This window comes from Lineus longissimus, chromosome 3, assembly GCF_910592395.1.
Source record: "Lineus longissimus chromosome 3, tnLinLong1.2, whole genome shotgun sequence".
Lineage (NCBI taxonomy): Eukaryota > Metazoa > Nemertea > Pilidiophora > Heteronemertea > Lineidae > Lineus > Lineus longissimus.
Window position 1 is genome coordinate 19,907,869 of NC_088310.1, and position 27,261 is coordinate 19,935,129.

The 27,261-nt window shown below is 39.8% G+C and overlaps 1 protein-coding gene across 6 annotated transcripts in view; it reads left to right on the top strand.

Annotated features, from left to right (window-relative positions):
• LOC135484146 (DNA repair protein RAD51 homolog 2-like) overlaps positions 1–27,033 on the top strand; it is an 85,949-nt gene extending 58,916 nt beyond the window's left edge. For 5 of the 6 annotated variants that reach the window (XM_064765308.1, XM_064765313.1, XM_064765311.1 and 2 more), the window contains one exon: positions 26,785–27,033. The gene's annotated coding sequence lies outside the window, so the exon portion shown is untranslated. Of the gene's footprint in view, positions 1–15,518; positions 15,618–26,784 lie in introns of all 6 variants that reach the window. The other variant, XM_064765312.1, reaches the window with a different exon arrangement.
• The last annotated feature ends 228 nt before the right edge of the window (positions 27,034–27,261 follow it).

A 27,261-nucleotide genomic window follows, 5' to 3' on the forward strand; every position in this document is an offset into this window, starting at 1 on the left:
TTCCACTCAAAGTTCCGGGCTTGGCCGACTAAGGGCAAAGAAGTGTCAAAGCCTTTGAGTGAAGTTGGGATGAAATCAACACATGGCTGGTTAGTGGATATGAGATCCAACAGAGTTTTGATGGAGAGGACACTCTCATCTTAACAAGATAAAACAGTGTTGGTTTGCCAATAACTGGATTTCTTCAGAGGGGGACAGGATGTGTCCTATAATGCAAACAGAAGTTGCAAAATCCCACTGATGCAATCATCAATGATCATAAATAAAAACTGCTATTAAAAAGTTACATAGTGTTCAAATGGTTCTAATTTATGCGTAATGGCACCAGTATATATCGCTAATGGTGACACTTTGTTCTCTTTGGCGGTGATAACTTAGGAAGTAGTTAATAAGTTGCGACACGAGTGGTGCTTTTGTTGATCAGCTTCTGATTAGATGACATTCGTGCATTTGTGATTAAAAGCTTTTTGTTTTGATTAGAAGACGTGCTTTAATATGCTGATGAGTGATAAGTTTGAATAATTTGGTTTCGACTTGTTGCATTTCCCTTTTGTTGGCATGTGACAAGAATGCTTCAAACTTCTGGTTCTGTTCATCAATATCGCAATCGCTGTTGGATACCTGTCTTTGTGCAGAATGTAATGTTCCCTTGAAAACAAAAGACCAAGAGTATTTGTTGCTTCTTTCTATAAGGTTTATCTGGCTAGTGTCAAAAGCTTGAATATACCAGTTGATTAGTTTATCTACATATTTAACTTTGAAAAAATTAGCTTTGGGAAGCAGAAATAGGGAAGTACGGCTCTACCAGGAATCCTGACTAAAAATCAACTTGTTTGTACTGATGTGGTTTATAAGGTCAAGCAAGCATCTTGGAATTTGATCTCATGACTTATATCAAAACAGGACTGAAAAAAGACAAATATGTGCCGTCCTTGCCAGCTAACAGTGCACTTGGATGCAGCCTAATTAACCTTTTGGCATGCATAAGGCATTTTGTTATGTTGACTTAAGTGAGTTGGTGTTGGGTGTGGTTCAGTTTAGACTGATGTCTCAGGGAACCTGGGCTGCTGGTACGTGCTTCTTGTTCGTTGATGTTGGTAATTAGGTTTATCATAGCGGAATTAACCACAAAGGCTTGTTACTCATTGCATAGGAACTGTGTTAACTGATTTATCTGATCGGAATACTTCCATACGCAAATTGTTTTGTTTTCGAACCTAATAGAGCAATCAAGTGGTAATGGTATAACTGATACAATCCATTGTCGTAAGATTCCCTTATCGATTTGATCGCCGCTTCTCAAATTGTTCAGGCTACCTACAGTGCTGGGTCAGCTAAACAATGGTAGGGCATCGATAACTTGTTACGAAGATGATAATTTTCCAGCGGTATGTTGCCCTTTAGCGGAAAGTTTGCATGAAAATTGTATGAGGTTTGTTGTTTTAGTAAATTGTTTTCTGTTGAAATGTTGGCAGTGTTTTTATACCATCAATGCGCTAAAATTTCACCATCTTTTCACTGTTGGTTGGAATTTTGTAGTTAACTGCTGCAAATCATGGATTCAAAAAGGGATGAATCATGAACTTGCTTTGTAACCCCATGAAGCTGGATCCAAAAGATGAATTGATCCTTTCTTAATTCAGACTTTCTAATGAGTGATTCCCTTTAGGTTTTCCCATAGTTTTCCAATGTTGTCAATGTCGAGTAAGAACTAGGCCATTGTTGTTATGGGCCAATTAGCCGTCTATGATTGCTGTTCATTTTGCTACCCCTTTCATTGGCAAAGTGGCGTAATTCATGAACAGATTTCCTTAATAACCTTTTAGCGAAAACCTTTTTTATCTGTGGTTGGATACTTTGAAAATGTGACAAAATTTGGTGACATCATGTTTTGGCACGATCTGTAGACTTCTAAAGAAACAATCAAATCACCTCATACATGTTTGATGTCATTTGCTATGAAGTTGACAAAAACCTTCTCTTTAGGTCTCTGAAAATCTTGGCTTGGCTTGAAATGGTCAGTCAAAAACATTGTCCTTAATGGAGAGGTAAAGCACATTGTCAATGAGGTTGCAAGTCATTTCATCATAGCAATGACAAAGCACTTGATGCATGAAAATAATGCTAGTCATTTCAATATAATTATGATAAAAACAACACAAAAAGGATTCAATCATTTCGCCGCTATTTTCCCAAAACATTGCTCGTGCATTCTGGGGCCGCTTCTGCATTAGACGTGCGTGATCCCAGCGTGAATACCCATTTGAATCTGACCACAGAATTCCTCGCCTTCCTTAACAAAACACCAAGCAAGACCCTAGATGAGGAACATCGCTGTTACTTGGACTAATGAATATTTTTCTATTGATTAATCGATGCTAAATATTTTCATACCCAGTTGTGTCACCTGTTGAGATGTTGGGTCCTTGGTGCGATATTCATGAGAAAATTTTCCTTGGAATAAACACTTTGAATTTGCTATGAACATGCAGTGTGCATGTGCATTTCAGGATAATCTGATTTTGTGACTAATATATGAAAAGGAGGCAGAACCTGGTGTTCTACCTAACTTTATTATGCCATCTACAAATTGGTTTAAATTCATGTCAAGGAAGGGCTACCAATGACTTTGATCATCTTTTTGTACAGCTGAAGAGATGAAAGCTCATAATTAGGCTTATATGATGTATACTTTTACTCATAGATTATGAATAAACTGTCTGCTCATTGTTTCGTTGTAAATGTTTTTGTTACGAGTTCTTCTTATTGTAAATACTCAATCTTTTGAGCTACATTCTAGTTCAACTGTACAAGGACGCTCCTTCCAAAAAAGGTCAGGAATACCCTGCTTTACTTGGAACTATGGGTCACATGTGGGCTTTGATTTAAGATGTTGCACTTATGATTCTAATAAATGGGTTAAAAGTACCAAGCAAAGGCCTGCTACTTCTTATATATGACTCAGGCCTACTTCTCATTAACTGTTCAGATCACCAGAAAAAAAGCGTAGGAATAAGATAGTCAGGTTTCTAGGTCATCGGCTCATTGTATCCAGAAGCGCTTCCTCTGCTGACAGGCCTTGCACTTTTTTCCCCAGTTGGAAGTTATAATTGCTCGGAACTTCAGCTGGGAGATAATAGTACAAAATAAATTTCTTTATGCGTTTGTGTCGAAGATGGACGAGCATGTTGAAGGTTGTCGCAGTGGTTACTTTAGCTAAAGAGTTCAAAATCAGCAATGTTTGAGTATAAAAAGGCTTCAAATGGCTACTTATCCCTTCTATCTAGTTAAGGGGGATGTCGCACGACCAGCTCTTGGCATACTTTTTCATCACTGGAGAAAATGTACCTTTCTCAGTGCAAAAGTCTGATGCAGATCAGTTTGCTAGATTCGTCCTGATGAACATGTGAATGACAAACTTTTTGGGGTGTCACCTAGAGTGAACTTTAAGCCCGGCTTTGTGACACTGCAATTAGGTCCATATGTCATGTCTGTATCTATGCAGTTCCTATGTGTTGATGATATGGACTTAAGCTCACATTTCCATGTGCTTGTGCTTGTGGCTCCGAGTGGGTCAACTTAAGTTGAGCAGATCCAGATGATATGCTGTCAACTTTTAAAGGTATAGGCCAATAGAAAAAGTACAGAAATGACAGAAAGATATATGAATAGGAGACATGCATCCTGTACCAAATCTGTCCAACACCAAAAAAGCCTCAACCTGGCTTATGGTGCGCTGCGTCAGACCTACCAAAGTGTGGGAAAGTGAGGCAGTTGTGTACACCATCGGTAATGAGTAATGCTCCTGAAGACAGAGGTCAACCTCTGGAGGCAGGAGACATAAAGCTGATCAACAGGTCCTCTTTCACTGCCATCGCTCTTGTTGATAAGTCACACAGTAAGGCAGCTGCCAGAGGCTTTTAACCACTGGTGGGCAGGTTAGGGAAAAGCTTTTTAGGAATTAGCAAGTTGGCAAACTCATAAAAGGCCTTAAGCAGAGTATGCCCCTGTTTGATATCTTCTGTAACAGTTAAAAAACCATGGGAAGCTGCCAATGGCTTTGAAATTCTTAGATTTAAGCTTTTGAGTCTTTTTGAAGGACAGGATTAAAGCAAAGATGTTGAGAAAAAGGACAGATGAATTCTTGGCCACAGTTTGTGTTATTAAGAAACCACAATATTTGACACTGTCATAAATAAGCAAATGCTTAAGAAGATGAGTTAAGACAGTCCCTTGATAGGCCTCACACCATAAAAGGTTTCAGATACCAATCTCTGCGTCATTTTGTGTGGTCATGATGTAAAAAAAGCCATCAGCGCTGGAGACTGAGAATTCTTTCGCATGGTTGCCGTTTCCTTCAGGCATTTCTTCACTTTGTTACTCTTTCCCATGCAAGATCCTTTCATAGGAATCGTATCCAAACAATACTAGCCCCAAGTGGCCAGGGTATAAATTCCCGAAATTAAACTTGATGGAATTATGAGATTACTGAGGCGCATTAGGGTATCTTGTGAGCTGAAACCTTCAGCATCACTATCTCTAGAGTTCATCAGAGTTACAAGTAAGGAGTGAAATCTTCAGATTCCACCCACTCTCCACCCCCACTGACCCACTGACACGCTTGAGATGTCGAGATGGTCCAAGATGTTCATCTTAGATGTGACGTCATTGCACCAGGACTGTAAGTGCATACCAGTATAAATATGGAGGTCATTGTCCTTCAGGGTATTTTCTGACCCAGGCATGAAAACCAAGCCAAAGTCACCTTTGCTTGGTTCTCCTTTAGCTAGCATTGTGGTCATTGACTCAGGTCTTTGGACATTATTTGATCAGTGTAATTATCGCTTAAGGGTAAAGGTGAATATTTCAATTAATTAGTTTGCACAGGTGAAAATCCAAGGCATGACTGATTCAACACCATTGCAATACCAATGTACTTTTGTATTGATACAGACTCTTGTTAAACCATATTTGGTGAATGCAAGTGAGACATTTACTCAAGTTTTCTTCATCTTGCTAATTATCATGGGGGTATATAGACCTGTTACACAATCAGTATGCCCCATCAGAATCAGATTGGCTTTGTAACCAATCCCTAGTGACAGATATATGCCTAAGCACTGTTGAGTAACAAATATGATTGTAGACCTTTGCATTATGAAGTCAACTAGTTGTTGGAATATGAGGACATCATGCCATGAGAATTATTATGCTTAATTCTGTTGTCCGTTGGTGGAAACAATGGGTTGATGATAAGTAGATTCAGAGCAATTCAACAGTGTTGAGCATGAGAGATGTTAATTTCTCAACTATATTGGGTTGATAGCATTGATATCAGCAAGTCCTCTGAAGACCTCCAATTTCTGGGGTAGACACAGCAGGGACTCAGCCCAGGTTTGACAGGATCTTCTATTCAACAGGTTTCCCACTTACCACTTGTTGAAAAGCAGTCGCGTCGTATGACAGAGTCACTGCTAAGTTAAGTCCATTGGTGCCTTTCTGACCCACAGCGCTACCAAACACCTGAAGACAAGAAGTTACACCCAAACATTAATTTGTTGGCTTACTTACTTGCTGAAGGGGAGTCAAAAGGTCACCCTCTTCCTCGTCACAAAGGTTTGGTCCAGGGTCCAGTGAGGTATGAAGAAAGCCTTCTGTGATTATGAAAGGGTGGTTAAGATATTTGTCCTGGCTCTGCAACCCCATGCAATCAATGTGCCTGACAAACTTCAAGAACTAACTTCATCTCAATTGAGTTTCGATGGCCTTTCATTCTACTATGTTCTGTTAAAGACCTTAAGCTGATAAGGCACCCTTAGTGTCAACGAGAAGCTTTTCGAATTGATATTATGAGCAGTTATGGTTAAACAAGCTTAGAAGGGACCTCAGATCAAACGGCGACCAGGTGGCCATAAAAGTAAAGAACACATTGCAAGTTTATGCAACAGCCTTTGCCTTCCTTACAAACATTCTCTGACCTGCCCCTGAATGACTCTTTTCATATTGGTATCAGAAAAAAGGTGTTTTCGGTAATTTCTTCTTTTCTTTTTGGTCTACAATTATTTCAAGTGGAGTTCGTTACCCGAAACAGGACTGTCCTTGGATGCCTTCTGACTTCAGGCTGAACACAGTGACTCATTACTTCATTACTTCATTCTGAGTAATTCTGGACAGGCCACATCGAGTATGTTTTAATCAAATTCCTCTGCAGCTTGACACTGTCATATATAACAACATCACCATCCTCCGCAAGACAAGTTAAAAAGTTGACATTACTTGACGTAATCGAGTCTGAATGTCTTGGATCGAGACCAGAATGGAATGCTCCTTCAGCTTTGTTTGCATACCTGATGTGAAAGCAGACATAGGCGACTTCAAGTTTCATACAAAAGTTGCTGCTCGGCTCCAGATCCAAATTTGGCCTTTTAACAAGCCTGGATGCAGGAGCCGATTCGGCAAGACTGACGTCATGTTTGGCAATCAGTCCATACTTGTGTTTCATTCCTCCACAAGACTTCAGAACCTCCGCAAGTCACTCGATCTCTTGACACGATTCCCCCTGTGCGACAACAATGACCCGTGCCTCTCTGGTAGCCCTCTCGAAATTCTTCAACAAAGGAAGCCCAAACCAGTGAGGAGATCTGGGCATATTTACTCCATCTGTACGCAGCAAGTACCATACCTCAAGAGTACTCGAGAAACTCCCGAAATATCCGCATTCGCTTTGAATGAGTCTTGGATACTTGATGATGAGCAGATTGCACCCTTCTTTTCAATGTTTTGCAAATCTGTCGATCTACAGGTGGCAAAGTAGGAGACAGAGCTTGAGTAATGAAAACAGATTCCCTTGCAATCCCATGTCTGACTTCTTGTCGAGGAGACCAAATCATGTGACAAATCTTATTGAAGCGTATCATTGAGTATGCAGTTAGGTCTGTCTCCTAGGTTTTGCCACCAGGGTTGGTCTCTGCATCTTTAGTGGTAAAACTCAGTCCAGTGTTGTGTCCCCTGTTTCTTATGCCAAGCACAGGTTTCGGGTGTTGAATATAAAAGTATTGTCACTTCCATAAAAAGCACCCCGAAGGCCCATTGTCTACAATCTCAGACTATTGAAACCCGAAACTACTTTCTGCTTGAAATTTAGAGCTTCAAATATTTGATTGTCGCAACTCTTTCATGTGGCTGCTCTACATGGTGTGTCAAAAAAAGATTTCTTTTCCTGCCATTCAGAGTGGGGACGTTTCTGTGTGGCTGGGATGTTTGATCGTTACTTCCAAGATGTCAGCGTGAAGGACCTCTCAAACCTGACTGAAGGTTGACAATGATGAACGAGTGCATTGTGTTGAGCAAAGTGTCCCCCTCAAGCAGGCACTCGATTTCCACCTGTAGCATGTGGATGATTGCCGCATAGAGAATCTGGTGAAGGGGTCGAAAGTTTAGGAACAGAGTCAAGTGAAAGTACTTTTCCTCCTCTCCTGCAAATGTACGCTTACTTACAAAAGTCAAGCCCTCCGCTCCTCAGAGAGCATAGGCCGCCAACAACTTTCCTCCACTGTCTTCTGTCTTTGGCAATCCTCTCCAATTCCTGCCAAGAGCGACCTTGAGAGGTGGCAGGTGCAAGAAGGGATCTTTCCAAGACCCTGAATTGTGCGTGGTGTCCTGTAACTGAATGGTGGACAAATATACTTTCATGGAATGATCGGTTGGAAAAGTGTTAAGTTCATTCAAGAGGCTCTTCCGGTTCTTACTGTTTGCACATCGCTTGACAATCATCCCCGCTTATTTTGTTGGTCATGTTATTCATATTCTCTTATCAGCGCGTTGCATTCTTGCGTGAAAGCGGGCCAACTTGACATCGAAGTGTTTGCCAATATGCAACTCTGTTTGTTCTGTAACTTGAAATTCAAACAGGCTTCGATTCAGATTAGATTGTAGGCCCTTCATGCTCACCTTGAATAGCCTTTAAATTATTTTATTCAGCTACACACAATTTTTGATTGGTGGTAAAAATTTTCAACATCTTTTATGCAGCTCCTTGATGCTTCCTCAGTAACACATTTCTTTGCGATGACACTAGGAATTCATTGAAATTTTCTCCAGGAGAAATGTTGTTTCACCTTTGCAAACTATATCCTGATGAGTGGGTGGACAGAGATGAAGTTGTCTGCTGTCCCATATTGGAAGTATTAATGCTTTTGACTGAACAGTCCATTGATTTCTTTATTGTCAGTGGTCATATTTTTGTTAAGCATTGTATATAAATCAAAACTTTTTTCTCCAGTTTGTGTCATCTCTTAGGAAGGTGTGGGAAATGTGGCCGTGCGGTCTTGTTGAATGATGGATAGACCTGTGGGTCTCTGTTTGACATGCTTCGAAATATGTATGAAGCAATAAAAAGATTTTGACAATCAGAACTAAACCACAGGTTTCCCCAAGCAGCCTATTCAGGGGAGCATCACTTTAGAAGGAACTCCTCAATGTGAATATGGAGCTGGAGACCAGACTCAAGCTCACGTACTTCAGACCTGCTCCCTAAAGAAATATTGAGAGGAAGACTGCCCAAAGGACACCATCCTGACCATGAAACTCTGGGGCCCTGTGGCAGACCTCTCCAGGACAGCTGACTTACCAAAATCTGACTGGCTGTCTAGCCTGGATACAAAAAATTCCAAACAGAGATGAGGACTGAGTCACTTGAGGAAAAGACGGCCTTGTAAGGTTGTGTTCTCTGAAGAGAATCAAACACAACACAAAGATGCAGAAAATTGTATAAAATGTAAAAGTTGGCCCAAGAGTCAGATAGCATCCCTCGCTCGAACATCTGAAGTGGACAGTAACCTCAACCCAGCCCTTTCAGGAACATCAAGTCCTGCACCTCTGCAAAAAGCTAACGGAAGATGTTGAACAATAGAAATGAACCAGTTCTGGAAAAGCCCTTGCATCCCCCACCTGAACTGGACAGTTACTTCTAACTAGGTCAGTCTAGGAATACCCCGGTTGGGTCCTACCCCTCACCACAGAATCAAAGCAACAAAAAGATGTTGGACAATAAGAATCAAACCGCATGTTTTCCCCAGCAGCCATTTTGCATCCCTCAGGAGCACCTGCATTCCTTCATCCACCTTACCTTTGCGGTGGATCAGTTTGATCTTGTAGGAGCTTGATGAAATATTCTGTACATTTGAGAGACAAACTGTATGGCTACGTACTGGTAGGTTTTACCAAGCTATGTTGACATGGAACTGGACCTGCTTCTTGCATCACCTGTTGACTGTAGGAACGTTCATACATCACCGTGGAGGCTGGCCCCTCTACTCTTCCTTGTCAGACCAACGTTGGCTTTTGTCTCCCAATTGTCCCTCGATTGAATAGCGTGTTTATTATCTACCTTCTCAATCAATACACCGATCTTTTGATGTGACGTTATGCAGTCGGCCCACGTTGCCCGACATAAATTTTTTCCGAATTCTTTCACGTGAAGCTGCCCTTGTTGGCTGAATTTCAATGCCTTGTCAAACATTCATCTTGGCCATTATTCGCCGAATAATACCGTCCCACAAACCAGGAACTAATAAAAGCGACCAACGCTGGGTAAGCAATGCGCTGAAAAACTCGCCATTTCGGCACCAGCATCATCTAAAAATATTCCGTCATTCTGAAACCTGTTATTATGCCGCTATAGTCCGACGCATAAATCTCAATGTCCCGTTGTGAATTGCGGTGTTTCTTGGATATTTGCCGTTCGTGCTTTTGTCAGGAATCGAGACTCCAAAACGATCTTGTCATTTCTGGGTACAGAACGACCCTGGATTTTGCTGATCACTTATCAATGTCTGCCGTACCTCTTGGGCATCAAATTCTCGAATCCCGACAAAGATAACCACTGGTGCATAGCAAAACCTGGAAGTTAGGCTAATAACTTTTCCCTGCCTGGAAGATTTTTCGAAGTTTGTAACAAAGGGATGGGGATATTTTGGAACCATACCTGCAACTTATTATCAAATTGAGGTTTCAGGTGTACCAGATGACAATAACTCCAAGCGACGCCTTACTAATCACTTTTTGTTGTGTCTGCCCAAGTCGATTTGAAAGTTTTTGACAAGGGTTTGGGTAATGAGGGCTTGTAAGTGAATTGGTGTGATTGTGTCTGCATCCAGGGTAGGGGTCATCTCTTAAGATGAATTGATGATCAGGGTTATCATATTCCTTGGCCACTTTTAATCAGTAATTTTATTCAGCGGCTGATCATAAGTTCTAATTTCATCATTGGATGCTGTCTATCTGAACTTCGGCCCTGGACCAGTATTTGTTTCATCATTTTTGACTCGTTAAGAAGATGCTGAGGATGCTGGCACCACCAGTAACCCGCTGCAGCATGCTGGTCTACCAGATTGCAGTAAAAAGAACCAATGACCGCTATAAGTTCGCTCATTATTACTCAATTAAATCACTTGATTTTAATTGGGATAATTTATTGCATGAGGGTTGTTCTCATGATTTTTCTTTGTCGTACCAATTAGGATGGTGATTACAGCGCAAGGTATTGTTCACTTAGATGCCGGTGCAATTATAAATGATTAAATGTACTACCTTGTACATTGCATCGAAATTACTTTTAACCCTTTATGTGCATTTCAGTGCGGTGTGATTTCGGGTCGCTTGGTGTGTGTTGTTCAAATGCTGCTTGCTTCACAACTGTGAAATGTGTGATAATTTGACTGACTTTTTCACAGCAACTTGTAGATATCGCGAATCAAATTTCTGAAAACCTCATCTTTATTTGAAGCAGGGGTTGCCTCTCAATAAAGTCTGTTTTAAATATGATTTGATGGTTTGTGATTATCTTATACAAAAAGAGAAAAGAATTTCAATGCGTGGGTAGTATAGTGATTGTGAGTTAGGCCAGTGAAGTGTCTGTCTAAGATCTCTGCACATTCTGTAGGCGTAATCATTTTGCTGCATTAAAAATCTGTTCATCTTGCATAATGGGTGTGGAGCAGTGGTGATATACAGTAGAACCTCTCTATTAGGGACTGACCAGTGCTGTCCTTAATAGAGAGGTGTCCGCTAAGGGAGGTTCCAGTGTAGTCTGTATTCCACTGTGTGGTGGTCCACGGTTCAGTTCCCAATCATCTGGGTGAAGATTGCAATCCAATGTTGTCGGATGCTGATCCTTAAAAATGTATCCTTCCGTAGCAGCCAGCCAGGCCTTTGTATCATTCCTATTTCAGAGACTTTCCAAATGCCTTGTATGGGAGAATGTGAAAATGAAAATAGAGACAATTGGTTATGTCAGTATGTGATTGTTTTACACTCAGCAGCCCCTCTTATGTCTGCAACCACAAAACAAGCTTTTCCCTGTATCTCTTACACATGCTGTTTCAAGTGGAATTTCACAGAAAAGAAACTGTGTTTTCATTTAATCCTTTAATGTCAGTTTTAAAGTACATACATGTAGCACACAAGCGATGAAGTTCACCCTCGAGAAACAATCAGCACCACATTTTGCGAGTGTAGTCCCTATTTCGAGGTAGGATTTCCCAGAAATGTCATCTCTTTCCCCGAAGTCAAGGGAAGGGGGAGGAATGACATTCTTGGAAATCCTACCTCGAAATAGAGACTACATTCGCAAAATGTGGTGCTGAATGTTCCTCGAGGTTGAAGTCAAGTTCTATATTGTTGGATGCTACTGAGACAAAATGTGGGCCCGGTCATGTCCGTTTTGAAGATGTGTCCCCGGGAGTAGGCATTGGGTGCCTGGTCCAGTCAAGTGGAGATATACATGTATGTGTCAGATTAGTCACATTCCAGTGTCCGGTGTGGGGGTCCTCTATTCATAGAAATAGCTACGGTACATCTTTGAAGATGAGTGCCTTTGCTCTCATACATACTCTTTATAAGTATCTGATGCTCTGTTCGTGAGGGCTAACCGATCCCTCGTTTTGTACTGGACAAATGCACATCATTGTATGTTTGTAACCCACGAATTACAGCTAGTGCTGCTAATTATTCACACGGTTAAAGGCTAATATATCATGATTTGAGCTAATGAGAATCATTGAGAATCCTGTTTAAGGAGAAAAATAGCCCTGGACGCAGATGGTGATGACATTCCCAGAATTTTATTAGATCTTGCTTGAGTGATTCAGGATGAAGAGTAAATCCTAAAAAATGAAAACATCGAAGCCAGAAGGTAACAACTTTCTAAGAATTACAAATTCGATATAAAATCCTGAATCCTGGGCTAGGGAAGTATTCATTAGCAAAAGCCAATACGTCATCATGATTCAGTGAGATTCTCAGAATCTTAATATGGCCATCTGCATATGAGTAGTCCCCCTGCAGCTGGTGATGGATTCTGAACAATGCTTGTAAAACGACCTGTCAAAGATCTCTGAATCCCATGACTTGAGATCCTAGGAAAATCCGGTGATTTTCCAGGAAGGGAATCTGGGTCATGTTTACATCGTATTCCAGGAATTATGAGTCACTGGGCTATTTTTAGATCATAACAAGAGCTGCAGCTATAGTTCTCCATAATTACTGTGGTGAAGCGCTCATGTCACCAGTTTTTTTTCCTAGCGTTGTTTTTATCACTTTTTAATGCGTGGCAAGGATGGCAGTTTGTTTTTGATGAGAAATCTTATCCAAACGGAATGTTCTGGAGTCTTTCTTTTCTGGTTGATTCAGCTGGCGTAACTTTGTCGTTTGTTTTGGTGGCTTTAAAGTACGTATGGTATTTGATGTTAATCTTGTTTCGGGGAAAGTTACTGCCTAAGAGGCGAATGGCGTCATGGGTGATGCGGAAACTCTCCGAGGATGAATTGCATGAAGTTGAAAGACATGTATTACAACAATGTAACTTTGAGACAAGAGTTGGCTCTTTGAAAGCATTGCTGTCACATACTGTCAAATTCTGTTCTTTTGGTCGACAAAAGTGCCTTTGAAGTGCAAGGAGATCTTTTGGAGTTCTCCATCGCCCAGAATGGCTTTTCACCTTATTTGGCATCATTATAAGTTCACAAGCCAGTTTCTAAATTAGGTCCTCTGTGAAATTTTATTCAAGGGGACGACATCAGCATTTTGACTTCCACAAATTTGCTCAATTCAGTGATTTTGTGTCTATATAATTTCTTTGTACACCATTTCTGAATTTGTACAATAATTTCCCACCTTCCCACTGCAAGTTTGGGCTTGAATTCTGCAGTGATCAATATGTGATCAAATTCAACAATGATAGTGTTGATAACAACTTGGCCCCTTTCATACATAAATTTCTTGGTGACAATTTATCAAAGCCCTTTCTATTTAGAATATTAATAAGGCATCACAATTCAATGATTGTAATTTTCAGTTTTGATACAGCATGGTAACGCTGCATTCCTCCAGGGTGGCTTTGTACTTTGTCAAACCTCCCTGATACCTCCTGGCCTTTGCATGGTTTCTAACCCCCTATTATAGCAGAGACAATAGTCCCATATCATTGAAGCCATCCTTTCAAAGTTGCAGGACTCACTCAATTGTGACCCCTCATGCAAAGTCTAGTTGAAAGGGCCTTTACCGACCACAAAAATGTGCTCTGCCCTTGTTATGCAAAGGGTAACTCAGGCAGAACCGAACCTGGACATGCAAGTAAATTTCATTAGAATTATATTAGAATAGAATGAAGATGATTGAGTTGTATTGATCATGTTTTGTCTGGGCGAGGGTAGATCAATATCGCATGGATTAGTGAAGTTATTTGTCGTTTTGGCAGTCTTTCTTTGGGATCTGAAACTGACGCTCAGGTGCAATGGTTACACCCAATGTTGACATTGCTGATGACATTCTTGTGACCTCTTCTTTGAAATGTCAACGCCCTTTTGGACCTTGCTTATCCTCTTGAAATCAAGGGGGAAATTTGGAGAGAAATGATATACATGTACATTGTTTTGAAAATAAAATTGATGTGTCTGATGTTGGGGTTAAAGAACATCATTATGGTTTCTTGCATGGGGCTAATTGAGATCCAGGGACTCCAGCTTGCTCAATCTGAAGCCCGGCCCATCTTGAATCCTGCGGCAGCCGATGTTTACCTCACTTGTGTGCATCGGTCCGATGAGTCAAAGCCAGTGTGGTTCCGATCCATTTCAGATAAACTTGTCTGAAGCACCTGTGCATTAGAAAAGGGAACTGCACAAGATTGTACAGTTGGACTGAATTGGGATGGGATTTAGGGTAGCACAAAAGCGATATCATCGGGATTGCGACACACCTATTAATTGTGATTGCGTCAATACAGGGTGTGTCATATAGTAATGCTGGATTCTCTCTGATCTGGGATTGAGTCATTTGGGAGGTGTCGCAAGATTCTCCAATCCTGAATCCTATTGTTTTGCAAGAGTCATGGATGACACATTATTGTAATTCGTAGGTGTGTCTAGTGATTACCAAATATTCATCAACAAACGTGAATTTGTAGTAAATTATGGATTTGTTCACCTTGCTGAAAATGAGAATGGACATGGCACTGAGCCCAAAGGCCAAAGGCCGAGAAATTGTCATGAGTTCCGATGGCAAAACCAGATGAAAGGGAAATCCCAAATTAATATTTTAAGAATACTCTTGACATTTCAACGGTGTCTGTAACCTTTATTCTGTCTATAAATTGCATAGAAATTCATATTGGGAATTCCCGCAGCCCGGATCTGGGTCATAATATATGTCTGACCTTCACAGTCATAGGCTTTGTTGTGTTGACATTTAGTTCAGTCTGATCTGATAGTAAATGTCAAATGATAATGCACATCCAATAGATTTTCTTCAGAATTAACCCATTGCAAAAATCGGAAAGTCACAATACAATGCTGTGTTAGGGTCATAACTTCTTTAAAAGTCTTTTTGGGGTTGAATGCAGATGGAGGTATCTGAAAGTATGTTCGACCTAACACCCCCACCCCCCCCCCCCCTCCCCAGGTGACGTGAAGGGGAAGATGCAGATGGAAGTGTCCAAAAGTTAGTCCATACCTAACCCAGCACATGGGTGTCTAGATGGGGTAGATGGAGGTGTCCACAACCTGACACCCCTAGATGACAAGATGGATAGTCTAGCCCAGGTCAACAGAGCAGAAAATGATGTTTGCTTGAATCGGACTATCAATCATATCATGTATGTTTTGTCATACTCTACATATCGATTATTATTTGAGCATCTGTTCATTTTGAAACTTAATTGTACATACAACATATTCAAAATTCAAAACTTCATTTGAATTTGTCTGCCTGTTGATATCAATCTGTTTTGCGGTATAGGCCATGGGGGTCTGATGGAATTATATTGATCTACATAGAAACATAGAAATAGCTTAATTGAATTTCATAAACTTATATTCGGAAGGAGGCCAACATGAAAGCTGAGTTTTAAAAATTGGTAGATAACTGATATATTCAGGTGAAATGTATATAGCACTGTTTTAAATCAAAACCACGAAATTTGAAATTGACATGCCTCGTCAAGGAAATTATTGTTGTTTCTCCAGTATCCTGATGATGTGACTGTGATCACACCCTTGAACCTCTTAATCATGAAGTGACACTACAGATCAGAATGACGCACGCAGGAAAGGCAGAACGAAAAGGTCAGTTCTCCCTTGATATGGTTTAAATATCAAATAGTGATTAATTAATTTTCTTAATTGGGGTTGATTTGCATCATGATAATTTTTTGACGGTTTCAGTGTTTTATGGTGTTTGAAGTGATGACGTTGGAAAAGGCAGATATGTATCTTACTGGAAGTAATATATCACGATATTACAATATAGAAGACATTTGCCCTACAATCTATACTTGGGTAAATTGATATCAGGGGAAATCTTTGGTATATTAAGGTATTGTTGTGCCGGGATTGTCATGTGTGAGTGGGTTTTCAACTATCAGGCGGTCATAAACATCGTCACATATCACAGGTCTGATAATACGTTCCGTTTATTGGGCACTCTGGTTTCTATTGCCTGGAACATTTACAATAGTTCATTGGTTTATTAGATTGCTTATAAATATGTATTGATGACCAGTGTATTGTAATCAGGACCCCCGCTTTGATAGATGTCTCAACAGTCATGTAGAAAGTATCTGGGGTTTCATTTGAGCTTGATATCATTAAAGGCCGGACCTGTTGGTCAAATTGTTTACAGAGTGGCACAATTGAAATGCTGGTGTATGGCTTTGCCAACAGGTGGCACTAGTTGTAGTTTCACACAACGTGTAAAGCATGATGCATGAATTCACCACTGGCGCCAGCTATTGTAGAGATTTGTACACTTCCTTTCCATCGGGTCGTGGTGGAAAGAAATTCTGGAATGGACTTGACCACTACGAAGTTCACTGAGTATCAAGTTTCTGTATTTGGGGACATAACAAATTCATCTGAAGGAAAAAAGCATCTCATTGCATCAAGTCCTTCCTAGCATAAAAGAACTGGGTCAGTTCATTACCCTTCAAGCAGTGGGCAACATAACATCAAGGTGAACGTGTTCATGTTTTGAAAGTCAAACGACTTAATTTCTCAAACATGAACCTCTTGGCCAAAGTAATCAACACTAGTTGTAGCTCAAGGCTCCGAGTCTCAAATTGGTTTGTAAAGTGTTGTGTGTCTTGAAGAGTATACGTTTTTGTGTTTGTTTTGTGGCCTCGACACAGCGGTGTCGAAAAAAGATTGCTCCAAGGATTGTTGTCCAAGATCAAAATCAAGTTCGCTCTTGTTTTCGTTTTTGGTGCAAAGTATAGATAAAAAACGATACCTTACATTATTTTCTGTCACGCAATTATAAATTTTGTCACCCCAAGGTTTTTTTACAAAATTGCAAAAAATAATGTGATATGCAATTACCCTTCGTCTTTTTTACTTGGTTTGTAAAAATAATGGAGCATGTCAAAATTGAAGCAACTAAAACAAGATGTGTGCCTTGAGTTTGGATGCCTCTGTCTCTGGCAACATGCAGTTCCTATCAGACTGAGATGTGCATCTTGAATGTTTCACATCCTCGCGTCAACATGATGAATGACGGAGTAGACAACTTCATACAAAAAAGATGTAACTTGTGGACTGATTTTGGTTTCTGAAGTCCATGCAGATGGATATGACTTGTCCTAGTCCCCAAAGCTCTGTTCAGATTGCAGTCCTTATCCATGAATTTATTTGAGTTGACTGGAATAGTTCCTGAGGACATATCAAGCACCCTGGATAAGTCCTAAACAAAAGTGCCAGTATAAACGAATGTCTTGAAACTTTGTCCTGAGGACAGATTGTGACAATCTGTGTTTGGTTCTGTCGCCTGGAAGAAAGCAGATGTAAATGTCTTTGTAAGGGCGGGTGATTTTTTCACCTCGGGTGTGAGAGGGATAGATTTGTAGTCTGGTTTCTGACACATCCTTTTGGCTTTTCGGGGAACACATACAATTGTGGAGGAGGCAGAGTTGCTCATATTATGAAAGTAACATTAGCAGTTACGATGATAATCTCAATGACTAATGTGTTTAAAAAATGAAAGGTGCAAAATGAGAACAATTGGGAATATGTGTGATTTGCATAATTATACTGGAATGACCAGGTGCGTTGTTGAACTCTGCAATTTTCAGGAAATATTGTAGGTGGACAGTTTTAGTGGAGGTGTGATGGGACAATCTAACATGTGTTGTGCGATAATTATTATTTTGCAAGTGCATTTTGATTGAAGGGGTTTGTTTAATTCTTACTCTTAAAGATCTAATTTGCCTCAGGGTGTTTTCCGTAACTTCACTGTAGAGTGGTGGTGGTTGAGGTCTAAGTTTGCGTGTGCATATCACTAAGTTTTCTTGTTGACACCAACTATGCGCCAACCAATATGAAGCCTCAGTGAAACTCGATTGGTTAAATTTCTGATGCCTTTTATCATTCAATGAGTTGAATAAAAAACTTGCCTCCTTGCTGGTTTTAGTGATATCTACACCAAATAATCAAATTCCTACAGGGTTAGTTGCCTCAATTGTGTATCGGAAGTGCAAAATATCATGATATCGCTATTGTCCACTTTAAGTTCATGTCCCACTGTAAATATACATCAATTATCATGACAAAGTTAAACTTAGTCTCACCGGGAAAGATCTAAAAACACCATGAAAAGCGCCATACATTTTTTCTCCCTTTGAAATTTCAATGCTCTCTGCTTGACATCGCAATCATAATCATAATTTCAAAACTTATAGAGCAGGGTTTTTTTCTCTTGCGGTTATTATTATGGTATTTATGTCGTTGGTGAATAGCCCTGTTTGTTGAAGCACAGTTCCTTATCAATCTGCTATATGCTTGAATGTTGGATAGAAATAGAAGTCTAAAAGTTAGTATCATAGACTTAGCCGCTTTCCCCACACTGTGTGGACATTTGTACTCAACGTTTTGAGGGCCATTTTTAAGAACACCTTGCTCCATTCAGCCAGCAAGAGACACCCCCGCCCAGTCTTCTATTTTCCTCTAAGACTTTCACATCTGAGTCCAATATCCTATTTGATGCCTCAAATACTGATCGGTTTATCTCTCATATTCTGAATTATTGGAACAATTAAGTTATTCTGCAATCTTTGATCTGTATGGTATATAAATACTGGCAATAACAAGACAGTGTCACATCCAACCTATATGTCTCAACTCTCATAATGCCAATTTCCCCATTTTAATCAATTCATTTCACGTTAGGTGCTCTCAGAAAATCATTAAACGCCATGTCCTGTCATAGCTGTAGTATCACATTCAGTTATTCTCCTATCTTTGACCCATTTTAGTCACACTGCCCAGGACAAGACAGTGTCACAAATGACATTTGTCACAATGTCATATATGCATGTTGTGTCACTTTCTGTTTATTCATCAATTTCACATCACACTTGTTGCTCTCCGATAATCAATGAACAAGCAATGTGGTATGATTTCAAAATATCATAAATGTGATACTAGGAATCGCTGCCAATCAAGTATGATAGTTACATCCAATGACTAGATGGCCGATAGGATATATCCTTGTAACGACTGATGTGATCCGTTCTTTGTGTACAGTCAATTATTCAATATGTGAACCTTATTGTAATGATTCTGTACTTTTATTTGCCGAGTTATTATCTTGATAGATATTTATATTCATTATCTGTAAATGGCTATAAATCTTTACAGACAGGAAGTCTCTCGATTGTGGCAGACAACACTGGTTAAAATATCATTCAATATCTGTATGTGATTCTAGTATCCTTGTTTTGTTATCTGCTGATTAATTATATCAAGTGAATGTTGAAATTTCATCACATATGCTGGGTAGAATTATTGAATTTCAGGTCTGATTTTGAAAACATATTGATTGAATACATTGGAATTGAATATTTCAACACAACTTATAAATCTTATCTTATCTGGCATTCTGGTTCAATGGCTATATTTGACAAAGTCCTAGAAAACCAAAAAAAGTGAAAACACTTCTTTGTTTGGGCAAACTTCCATGTGCCTATTCCAAGCCTTTCTTCTGCTGACGTCAGGAGTTTCCTTGTGGCTGGTCTTTCTCTGAAAACAAGTTTTGAAAAATAACACTTTCGAAAATAGCATCTCCAAATGCATCCTGAGTCGGGCAATTTTTGTGACAATTACTGTCATTTCTGGGTTTCACCCAAAAGCAATTTGATTTTGGCAGGTAATATAAAACTTTGCCGACCAAAACATCTTGCAAAAATAGCCGCTATGACAATAGAACGCTTTAGGGTATCACCTGATCTAGCATGGTACATTAGCCAGGATTATGTAACTTTGGTGGAGTATGACGCAACTTGGACCATCAACATGGACCCCTTTGGAGTGTGAGAGATTCAGGGGTAATATAATTGTCTTTAGACTTGGTTTTAAGTGGATGAAGCATTCACCCGGAATATTGTTTGAAGGAAAAAATAGAGCTTTGATGGGAAGATTTCGTGACCATTTAAATGGCGCCTGGTTGTCATTTCCTGACTGGAAGCGAAATTGAAAGAATGAATCCGTAATCAGGGCACGTCTTGCAAGCATCATTAGGGCTCATCACACACCCAGGCTGGGTGGGCGCTTCAGCACTTTCAGCCCCAATCAAGGACCTTTCCATCTAATCATAAATCCTTTCAGTTTAACGGGGCCTGGGTGCACCTCGGCTTTAAACAGCTTTTGTTTTCTTATGTATGCATTGCATGCTCGTGCATGGGGCATACCACTGTAGTTTGTAGTTGTCTCCAATACTGGTCAAGTGATTACATCTTCCACTGGAGTACGTATAAGGTTTATCAAGTCATTCAAGTCGACCCCACCTCAGCTACTTCACACTGACTCTTTCACATTTCTGTACTGGCACTCACAGCCCCAAGAACTTAAAAAAACTTCTTTCAAAATCCTTGCCCATCTTTGACTTCAATATTCACTTTACGTTATAAGGAAGTTAAGACTGATTCTGTCCTTGACAACCCTTCTTCTAGTGTTACCATTTCCCCATTCCTCCTCCAAGTTCTCGTCACTGCTTCAGGCGATGCCCTCACACCAGGCTTTCAAACCCATTGGCATCACTTTGTGACGTATCCTATAAAGACCAAAATATGGTGATTTCGACGAGATAATACAGCATTGGGACATCGTGGCACCCTTGGTGATAGGTGGGAGGAGAACTAACGTAAATGATAGCTTCTGACCTGAGGAGTACTAACGTCAAACATTCATTCATCGGGTGGTGACCTAAAAAACAATACATGCCCCCTGACTATTGATGCTGGGGAGATGCGGAGTCGTGTGATGAAATGACGTCATTTGAGGAGATTGTGAAATAGCAGGAGCACACCCATTTTATACGATCGGGCAAACAGTGTTGATGATAACATGTACTGTGTGCTCCACTCTCCACTCCTGTTTTGAACACATTGATGACGTGTTTACGTGACTCTTCCTTCAAGGCTTCTCTGGTGTCACCTTGCAACTTGAAAGTCAAATTAGCAATTACCGCCTCCTGCGTATATTAATGGAAAGAGCAATAGGTTCTATTCTTGTCCTCAAAAGGTGACGGAGGTACCCCCACGATTTTCAAACCAGTTCATCTGGGATGGCATCATAGGAATTAGAACATAACTCTCTTTCTGATTGCGTATATTTTTGTAACATGCTCTCATCACTTAATTGGTACATGCACTTTGTGTATGTGCTTTGTGACATTTCTTGTTGATAGGTTATGTCATTTCCTGAGAAAATGAAGGGTTGGTCTTGTCATGTGTTGTGATTCAGGTTTCAGAATTATGTGCACAGGAGCTGGCACATATTTTTTCTATAACAGTTATTTGAGGTCAGTGGTGTTACATTAGAATTTGGTGGTGTTGCAGTAGAGTATTTGCCAATAAGTCCTATCCCCACCTTGATCACAATTCAAGCTGTCCCTTGGAGGACATTACATTCTTCAAGCCTTGTATGTCAAGATGCATTACAGTGGGTTTACATTAGTATTTCGTATGGTCTATGCTGTAACCCCTTTCAGACTGGTCTCTATTTAAGTTATATACTAAGCAGTAAAGTAGTTTGTGCTGCAATGTTGCATTGATTTACCAAAAACAATTATCCCACCTACATTATCCAAATGCGCTCTCCCAGAAAAATAATAGTTTGCATGATGTCTTCAATGTTTTAATGAGATCTGTAAGGTGACTGCAGGGGTGTCCTGCTGAATAGCTAACTCTGTACAGGAAGTTAAGCTGCTGCACATCGCTGAACAGGGGCACCTTCCAATTGATAACCCTCTTAAATCTCGCCATTCTTCTCTGGGTCTTTTCATCCGCTGGCCCTATTGTCCTGGTATCCGGTTTTAGGCTGAGCTATTGATGCTCTGCTGGTTGAGAATAGCAGTGGAGCATTTCAGGCTACTTGATGCAGTGATTAGCGCTGAGATGCCTTTACATCAGTGGATAAAAGAGGTTTGGAAACTTATAAAAAGTTTATGGGCTGTCCTGGGGATTGAATGATGTTGTATTTGTCCACCTCTGAATCACATTATAAATGGTCGTAGATGTCCTAAATCCATCGAGAATTTGGACAGTGGCCAAGTTTCTGTTTCAGATCTGGGATGACTGGGAGTGGAGGACCTGAATTTAACAATGGGTGCATGACAGTGCTGTAATCTGTCAAAGAATTCTAATGGTTTTCTTGTCATAGCTCACTGACTTCGGTACTTCTTTTGACAATGCCTTTTCAGGGGCCAAAAGCTATCATTTATTTACTTTTCTGTAGCATCAACTTGTTGATGGTGGACGTTAAAGGAAATCTGTCACGAAACACCTATAAGGAGTAGTTAGGTTCCTTCTCAATTGTAAACTCTGTTATTCCAGTCAGGTCGTTCAATAGTAGATGACCTTCTCGCGGAAAAAATAAGGCAACAAAATAACAGGTTTACAGTATACTATTTGTTCCCACCCACGCCTGTGAAATATGCAAGAAATGATCAAGTGTTATGAATGTGTGAACTTGTTATCGTCAATTTGTCTACTCATTTGTTTTCATCACAATGCGGCTTTACCGCCAAAATATTGTTGTTTTCATAATGTTGTTGAGGGTATAAAATGTTTTTCACAGTTTGGTCGAAATTGGCGGTAAATGTGTCCATCGTTTCCGGGATCTTAGTATTCGATCTCATTTTATTCTACGGAGTGTATGTCTATATTTAGATGGAGACCTGGTGATGTCATTGGAAAATTCTGAAATGAAAATTATATTACAATGGGCTGGGCCATAGCAGAGGAGCTTAGATGCCCCCATACATCACATAAAAACAAATAAAACACGCCTCCCCTCTCATGATACATGTATGAAGTATACAACACTGGATCTCCTCACTCTACACTGAATCAAAACGCCCAACTTTTTTCTCTGAAGAGTGAGTAATATATTGCTCTAACCACATAATGGTTATAATTATCCCATTCAGTTGTTATTGTTACATACATTTTCAGTTTAATTATGCTGTTGAGAGCGATTTTGATGGCCTATTCGTACCATGAGACCTGAGTATGGTGAAGTCTCCATGAACTTGGTCATAAATGTACTCTTCCTTTTCTCAAGGGCCGGTGCCCGAGTTAAACATTTCCACTAAGTTTGTCATAAACACTTATGAATTTTTTGTAATTTCAATTTGCAATTTATAAAAGTCATGTGATCGAAGATCTGTTCAATGCGAAATAATGAGATGTGTCTGCGGCTCTCTTCCACACGGCCAAGATTCTCGGTACTGTTGTTGTTGATGAGTCCATATTTGGTTAAATCAAGTACCTCCCTTCTTTTCCTTCTTCTACCATGGTTGAAAGGTGGGTGTGGCACAGTTGTTCTGTCGTTGGTTGTCCCATGTCTTTCTAATTTTGTATCTATCATTTGTAGCATCCAGCAGTTGCAGTGATGGGAAATTCTTAAAAACTTGCCAGCCAACGTCATTCATGAGTTCAGTTTGACATAATACACCTTCTTATCACAATTAGAGCAGAGGTTGTTGTGAGTACAGAGAGGCCTGCCTTAAGTTTATGTCCTTATCACTTCTGTCATAAAATATGAATAGGTAAAGTGTTATCTAAAATCTATTGACGGATCTAACATTTTCAATTTGTTTTGGACTCCAAACTTGTTGCTACCAATGGACATACCTATCTGTGGATACATAACTAAATCAAGTCAACAATCATTGACATTTCCGTTCATTTTATTTGTCCACCTCTTCCTGACATTGTTTAGCACTTGGTCGTCTCATTCATGGACTTCTCTGGCAAAGTTCCCTCCTCACAAATACCCTCCTCACAACCCAGTTACCAGTCTAGGTGGGGTTCTCACATTAATTATGTATGAGTATTTATAATGGCGATTGAATTGAATTGTGTTGAATACCGATGCAATTTCCAATGGTTTGTTTGATGATTTCCGTATTTGGTATCTGGGCATTAACGAAATCCCTTGTTGAATTTGTTGAGTATGCCAGTTTGGTTATAAAGACATTAATGAATATTAAATGATGTTTTTTTGTTGTGTTTTCATAGGTGATGGAAATGATGAGAGAGAAAGGTCATAAAGTTTGGGTTTATTTGGTTTCCCTTCTTGTACAGTTGAGCAATCAGATGAAATCCCATGAAAACAATCTGTTGGGAGGTCATAACTGATCAAATGAAAAACAGTGGTCAAGACAATCATGAACTTGTGAAGAAGACTATAGATAAAGACTTGAGATTTCAGTCTGGAAATAGCAGAACTGTGTGGAGGTTTTGACAATATAACGCTTTATCTGTTTCCCTGTGGTAGACTGTTTCATCTTTCTGTCTACTTCTTCAGTGTATATAATTGAATTAATCTATCAGTTTGATTAATAAAGCCTATAGACAGCGAATCTTGCAAATCCTTTGACAAACTTACACCACGAGGTCTTGCACCAGACTGTTTTGGACAAGTTTGTCAGTTAATTAATCACTTTGAAAACATCAATTAAGATATTTTCCTTGGACCAGTCAACCAGGTATAAAAAACATCAGCCAAGTTGTCACCTAGGAGAGGATGTTTTTTCAGCATTTCCGCCAGGGTGTTTCTACTTTCGTATGTGTTCATAACACCCCCTTTAACATAGTGATAGTGATCACTGTCTCAACCTGCCACCCAATCAGGCCTTTCCTGTGTTTAGATACCAGTTACATTTCCCATGTTCACTTAAATTAAGTACCAATTGTGATTTAAACAACACAAGACGGCTAAGACAACAGTGATGTTTGACTGGCTATGCTTGTATGTAGAAAGGTAATTGGTGGTGCATTTGCCTGTTGCATATAACAATGATATAAAGTCCATTTATAACCGAGTTGACTTAATAGTTGATAAGTATTCATTCCAATATCAGTCTCAGTTTAGAAACAATGGGATCCGTTTAGGTTGAATAGACGTGTTGTGCATTGCTTGAAAAAGAAAAAATTGGAGGGGGGGCACTGATATCAGGGAATTCTAAGAAAGTTGTGACATACTGCTCACACTTTTTGTCTCAAAACACACATAAAAATGAAAGAGCTAGATTCTCTGAATCCTTGATTTCAAACCTGGCATTTTTCACCCAGGATTGTGCCAAATTGTGACAAAAACTTTCACTGTTATTATTCCAAAATGACATCACTCATGATGAATAATACTTGTGAGCATTTATTTATGAGTCAAATGGTTAAGTACCCCCTGGGAAGGTCCCTTTCCATTATTGTTGGAAGGGTTTTTAATACAATTGAGACCTGAACGATTACTATGACTCAAATTTCTGTGTTCTTTACAAATGAATGTATTCTTTCAGTTAATCTTACATATCCCTGTATTATCCTAATCCTTAAATGCATGGAGGGGTTGACCCTTTTCATGTCCCTCTACCTCTCATTCACCCCCTTTGGTGTTAAGATTTGTCACACAAAAATTATCCCAGTCCCATTTAAGGTTTAAGGAGAACATATTATAAGCTTATTGTTACAAATCAAATTGGTGTTGTTGTAGGAATAGTTGAAAGGTAAACTAATTTCAATTGAAACTTATATAAATTGCATCTTCTGTAAGGGAGTGTTTGCGGGCTTTTTTCCTGCTCCACAGGCAACTTTCCACAATGTTTGACAGAAAAAAGAAGATTTGAACCTTTCTGGGTAACGCTAGCAGTTCTCTTGAGTTGCCATGTAATTAACGGTGGCTTAATTGCTTGTTGGATATCAGTTACCCTTGGCTATTGGCATGGTGATTTGGATGTCATTGGTTAAAAGTGCACCCTTGAAAGTGAGATGTATCAACCACAAGAAAATATTCTTACAGTTGTCACTATATAAGTTGTAAAAATGTCAAAAAGGCTCCTACAACCTGTGATAGCAAAATTTCATTGATATCATTTCTGCACAGTGGGCATGTGAAGTTTTCATTTAATTGCTGCAAGGTCATTATGAACATTGAAGATATGGTTGTACTCTGCCTTTAAGTTTATGATAGTACATGTAAGATGGGTTGAGTCTTGGCATATCATCGTCTGGGTCTTGATCACAATTTCAGTAACGGTTAATATAGATTATCAAAAAGGACCGCCCCTTGACTATTCCAAGCACTTTATGCATGCAGATTAAACCATTACAGTTCCATTCATGATGATACACAGATTTGATGCAGAAACCCATAGAATTTCACAGAAATTGATGCATTATTCCTTTTGTAATTCAGTGCTGAATAAATTCTGAGGCTAATGTCGGCTTATCTTGGCTCTGGCTGCACTACTGAATGAAAGGGTCAACATTGGATGACCCGAACTGCACAACATTCTGGAGACAATAGCTGTTGCTCTAGGCTACGTCATCATTCAACCATCTCATTCCTGAAAGGCTCAACCTTGCATTTCCTGTTACAGGTCAGGGGGCCATATACACTCCCGCTTAGGGCTTCTGGTGCTAAGTCTAAACAATAATACTCTACACTTTTCAGGGTCCAAACAGCCCTCTCCAAGTATCGAAGGAATTGTTGTGGATGCCCTACTTCTCCATGGATACCCCTTCCCAAAAATAACAACTCAAAGTACTCTTTTCAATGCCAAGTTTGGCTCTGAATAAAGAATTTCATATTTCAGGGAAATGGCTTCAAATAATGGTACACATGTATATCGATCCCATCGTCTTCAGAGGAGGTTGACTCCAAGTATAGCCAAGTTCTCCCCTGATATTTCTGATTTTATTTGATGATTTACGGAATGTTCTTTATTTTATCGTTTCAGGGAAATTGGGTAGTCGTCAACCAAGTTAGGAAGTCTCCATTGCCGTCTATCTTCCTTTGCTTGTGATGCTTGATCCGGTCGAACTCGGGCAGCGTCAAACTCCAAGGATTAGAGTAACGTATTTCTGGCAAGAATGGCATGGCAGTCCCCATCACGCAATCACATCTTACAGCATGAAGAACTGACATCACCATTTTCAGTTATCTGTACCGCTTTATATTTTGTTGAAAATTAAATTTTGTTTGAGAACCACTTGTTATTGCCCTTCCTTTTCACTTGCACAGCAGTGCCTTGGGAGACAACATCTTAAAGGGGCTTCACTGCTATCAGACAAGTTCAACCTCTTAAAGGGTGACGACCGACTCTCCATCCCAAGCACATCAAAGCTGTTCACGCTTGTTCAAGGAATTTATTTATCACTGATTCATGATCCAGTCCCTTAACCGTGCATGTTGGTCATCGGAAGACCATCAACTG